We start from the raw sequence: 5,451 nt of genomic DNA, 5'->3' as shown, positions 1-5,451 counted from the left end.
TTTGAAATACTTGCATTTAAAATGTAAATACAAAATAAAAAATACCAATTTTTATCTTGCATTTAAATAATTTTTTGGGAAAAGCATTTTGTATTTTATTTAAAATACTTTTCCAAACGTATTTTCTATTTGTAAAATGCAAAATACCTTTTTGCCACTAAAAGTTTTTCATCGATCCAACATTATATAAAATGATGAATGAAAGTTGCTCACATTGGCCACTGAAGGTATTACAAATTTAAAAATGGGGTAAAGCGACATTTCATGAATGCCTTCCAATTCCTTGAGATTCTGAAGAGAGCCCAAAAATTTCTAAACTTGCAAATGGATAATCTAAAATATTGCATCGATATTGTTTTCCGGATTTAATGTCATGGTCCATAGAATTTTCAAGTTCCAAATTGATATCAGCCCCTGCCAAATCAAGAAACTACAAAATTTTATTAATTATGACAAAAGAGCCCGCAAAACAATATCGAAATGATATACGCCAGCTGCGTAAAACTGAAAACTACAAAATTAACTGAAAGCTAAAGAAACAATGGATTCCATTTCTTCTTCTTATTACAATGTGCAAAAGATCGGAAGAAAATGGGGTTGTAAATATTTAAGCTACCTACTAAAATTAGGAACAGGCAAATAAGACAAGAAAAAGGGCCATAAAATATGAAGAGAAAATTAGAAAAGAGGGAAGTAATGTACTTTTAAAGACAGCTTAAAAGTAACATACACGATACAATTAAATACTGGAAATAGAGAAGCTGTAAAAGGAAACAGGGCCAATAGCAGGAAAGTGGAAGCTAGGGAGGAGGAATTACTTTCCAGAAAAGAAATTAACACCTGAGAATGACAATTAACTTATGAAAAATAACAGCGACATATGGGCATTTGGTAATAATGCTATTATCTGTCTATCTATTAACATTCTTGGCCTTTACTTATTTTATGAAAATCCACTGTAAAAAGTAACGTATAGAATTAGACAATTTTCACAAATGTTTAATTATTTCAACAAAAATTGGTGAAAAACGCCAAATTTTAGTTTTTGTTGTTTCTTGTTTGGTTTTATGATCAGGTAAAATAATAAATATTCATATTAGCAAAGTGAAGGTCTAAACTGCAAAGAATTTTTTATAATGAAGATAATACTAGCTAGTTATTAGAAAATCGTAAACTGTGAGAGTAATTATAAGGAGTAAACATCAAATAAGTTACCGTTGTAAAGAGTGCCTTCCCTACCAGCGCGACCATTATTCAAATGGACTTCCTTCATCCCTTTGGCAAGGAAAACCATAAGGATCTAGAACAAAGTTAAATATAAATTTTCAATATCTATAATCTAATTAAGAGTTAAACAATTAGTTCTTCCGCAAACTTCATATTCGTATTGGGGGGTAATGAAGAGAGCAAGTAGAGACAAAGGGGAAGACCGCGTTTTCCTTATGAAGTCGATCTTCAGAGCTATAACATTGTAGAAGCGTAGAAATGTGGAGCTGGAGTAGCGTAGGTGGTCTAGACGAAGTACAATCAATGTATTGCAAAATGGTATTAGGGGTGTCGAGATGCACTTCACGATATATCTGGAGTAATGAATTAGGGGTAACTAGCATAGAATACACATTTGGAGGAAGAGCTTCAAAATATTCTATAGATGTGATAAGCATGGAGACCGATAGATTGTCAAAAATATGTCTGTTAGAGGAAATAAGAGCAAATAAAGCGTCAAAATGGAGACAAAATGTGTGGAGGGATAGAATCAACGGAAGTTTGTGGAATGACGTTGGAAAAAAAGTGCAGTGAAAAATTATGAGCATAATCAGCGACTTGTTAAGAAATTTAGGAAGCAGTTGAGGGTACAAAAAGAGGAGATAACATAGTTCGTAATGGGAATGGAGAAGACACAGGCTAGAGGATGAGATGGCAACAATTTAAAACAATAAAACGACAAAATGGGGGCAAAAAGTGTGGGAGGGATTACAGGAGATATGATCAACGGAAGTTTGTAGAATGACGTTGGAAAAAGAGTAGAATGAGAAATTATGACCATAATCAGCGATGGATTGGACAGGTGAAGGACGAGAGAGCTAGACAGGGAGTGACAAGCGATTGCATATTCCACGTGCAATAGTTTATAATGCGTGCGGTGCGGTAATACAGAAAGGACTAATGAAAAAGGATTTGAGATGTAGACTATGTGTGAAGAAGACTAGAGAAGAAACACTGGCTCACCTATTTTGTTATGGGGAAGCAGTTGGGGGTACAAAAAGAGGAGATAACATAGTTCGTAAGGGAATGGAGAAGACACAGGCTAGAGGATGAGATGGCTACAATTTAAAACAATAAAACGACAAAATGGGGGCAAAAAGTGTGGGAGGGATTACAGGAGATATGATCAACGGAAGTTTGTAGAATGACGTTGGAAAAAGAGTGGAATGAGAAATTATGACCATAATCAGGGATGGATTGGACAGGTGGAGGATGAGACAGCTAGGCAGGCAATGACAAGCGGTTGCATGTTTGATGTGCAATAGTTTACATGTATAGGGATTTAATACCGGAATAAAATGAGCCAGAGGATCTAAACAGCATTAGCAAAAATAAAGATTATAAGGAGATTTGGGCTAGAATAAATTGCGATAATATAGAAAGGACTAATAAAAAAACGATTTGAGATGTAGACTATGTGTGAAGAAGACTAGAGAAGAAACACTGGTCCACCTATTTTCTTATTAAGGAAGCAGTTGGGGTACAAATAGGAGACATACGATAGTTCGTAAGATAGGGAAGAGACAGGCGAGAGGATAAGATGAGAGAGTTAATTGCTAAGAAATTGAGAAGAAGAATTTGTGAGATGATGTGTAAGTATATGTCAGTTGTTGAGACCATAATCAGGAAGAGGGCAGGTGTGGATAGATTGTAAGGACAGGAAGGAGAGAATGTGCTGTAGAATAGAGAAGCTTAACAGATAAGAAGTAGCATGTAACTAGTTTATGGACAATGAATATAAAAACATGTCAGTTACAGTTTTTTAAAGAAAAAATACTACTGAATAGTTTTTTATTTCAGATACTCAGTTCATGAAAATTCAACACAAATGTTTAATTAATTCAGTAAAGATTTGTAAAAACCGTTAGAAAAAAATTTGAGTTTTCGTTCTAACGGGTAAATGAATATATGCTTGATTTTATAACCAGGTAAAATAATATCTAAATATTTATATTAGCAAAATGTAGCTGTAAAATGCAGAACGTTGTGTTATAACATTAAAAAATATTGCTAGGTATGATACTCAAACTATTTTAAAACTTCTGATTATGGAGCAAACATTGCAATAAAACCTAAAGTAAAGGAAAATCCTGAAATATTTATTTATACAGGTTCAAAATGCATAAGTAAAGGTATTTATGGAACGATTAATGTAATGTGAATATCCAATTGAAAAAACTCACCCTGTATGTAAGTGTATAGATAATATCTGGTGGGGATTATTTTGAAGAAGACAAAATGGATATTCAAAAGTATAAATAAATAAGTTTTGAAAGAACACAAAAATCGCGATAGTTTTTGAACAGACATCATATATGAAAAGTATGTTAAACTGGATTTTAAAAGAATGTCAACAAAATAAGACTATTGAACAGTCTCGATCTTAACTCACTTCGGGAAAAACCAATGTAAAAACGAAAATACAAAACTATACAATTCTCACAAATACTTAATCAATTCAAAAAAAAAAAAATTGTAAACAGCGTCAAACATTGAATTTTTGTTTTAATAATTGTAAATGTGAATGAGTTTGACTTTATAACCAGGTAAAATAATATCTAAACGTTTTATAGTAACAAAATTAAGCTGTAAAATGCAAAACATTATTTTATAACATTAAAAAATACTTGCTAGTTATTATTCCTAAATTGTTATAAAATTCGTTAATATGGTGCAAACATTACAAGAATTTTGATACCCTTGAAGGACAGAATGTAAAATAAGATAATACCCTCAGATATTTGATTCTTCAGCTTGAAAATACGCAAGTAAACGTATTTATGGAACGATTAATGTAGTGTGATGAACCAGTTGAAAAAACTCACCCCGTTGTGGGTTGCGGCAGCAGTTCGTTCCTTCTTCTTTCCCAGCGTGACCATTCCATTAACCTTCTGCCCTTTGGTAAAGTTAATCAAAAAGATCTGGAACAAAGACAAAAACAAATAATCAATACCTATTTAACAGTCTCAATCTTCACTCACATCAAAAACAAATTAAAGTAAAAATGAAAACAAAATATTTTTCAAATGTTTAAAGTTTGAGTTTTTGTGTCTAACTGTAAAATGTCTTTCGTAAATGCAAAAAAATACAAAAGAATGTTCCTAGTTATTATACTCACGTAATATTTTTATTACGGTGAAAACAAAAAATGACATCCTTAAAGGATAAATATCTAAAAAGGAAGAGGAATCCCTGAAATATTATATTCTACATATTGAATATGTGCAAGTAAAGATATTGATGAAACTATTAATGTTTTAGACNTAATAATATTTATAGAGATTACTTTGGAAATTATTATTAATTAATGGAGTACTTTAACAACGTTTTCTTTAAGATTATCATTGAGAGTAGTTACGGGCAGATGTCACACAATGACTACTCCAGGAATGCTGAGTGTGCAATGACACTAAGGGCAGAATCTCACGAAGTGTCCACTCCAATCATTCCATCAAATATTTCGAACGTGCAATGGGTATTAAGGGCAGAGTCTCACAAAATACCCCGTCGCAAATATTTATGTCATTACAGTACTGAAGGGCAGAGTCTCACGACAGTACAATTGCTAGCATAAATTTGACCCAAAATAATTAGATGAACACTGAAGGGCAGAGTCTCACAACAGTGCTCAAGACAATCGTAAAGAAATACAAATACGTTTACATCGAAAATACGGTCATAGCTTTATTTTATTTGAATGAATTAAATCATCGTATATCGGTAAAGTTTAGTAAATAATAAAAACTTAGCATCTAAATCTTAGCATAAAGATTACTCTGTGAGAAAACTCACCTAATTAGATTTATCTATATTTTCTTAACACAAATCACAAAAGCAACTATCCACGTTAACAGTCGACTAAAGAATGTTGCGCAATTTTAATTTCTTTCTTTTCCTTGAGAGAAGAGATGATTCATTTATTTAATAATATTTGTATCGATAAGCACATACTACGAAAGGACAAAAAAAAAGAACAAAAGATTAGCGTCTTACACTATTAATGTTTTAGACTCGTCGTGTTCGGAAGATAGATGGAGCGAAGAAATAAAATAATACGAGAACGTAAACTATTTAATTAACAAAAAATTTAAAAAAGGTTATATGTAATTGAAAGATTGCATAAAACGAAAGTAGTTGAACTTTGTAGGAATGTAGAGTTAAAGTTGTAGACAAGACGATTTAATC

The 5,451-nt window shown here is 32.1% G+C and overlaps 1 long non-coding RNA gene across 1 annotated transcript; it reads right to left on the bottom strand.

Moving 5' to 3' along the window:
- Positions 1 to 1,216: 1,216 nt before the first annotated feature.
- LOC112906740 lies at positions 1,217 to 5,133 on the bottom strand. Its single transcript, XR_003232548.1, has 3 exons — positions 5,059 to 5,133; positions 4,092 to 4,187; positions 1,217 to 1,300 (listed from the first exon to the last, which is right to left on the bottom strand). It is a non-coding gene; the product is annotated as an uncharacterized LOC112906740 (long non-coding RNA).
- Positions 5,134 to 5,451: the final 318 nt, after the last annotated feature.

This window comes from Agrilus planipennis, unplaced genomic scaffold, assembly GCF_000699045.2.
Source record: "Agrilus planipennis isolate EAB-ADULT unplaced genomic scaffold, Apla_2.0 scaffold50, whole genome shotgun sequence".
Taxonomy (NCBI): domain Eukaryota; kingdom Metazoa; phylum Arthropoda; class Insecta; order Coleoptera; family Buprestidae; genus Agrilus; species Agrilus planipennis.
The sequence above is the reverse complement of the archived record's forward strand: the minus strand, read 5'-3'. Positions and strand labels throughout refer to the sequence as shown.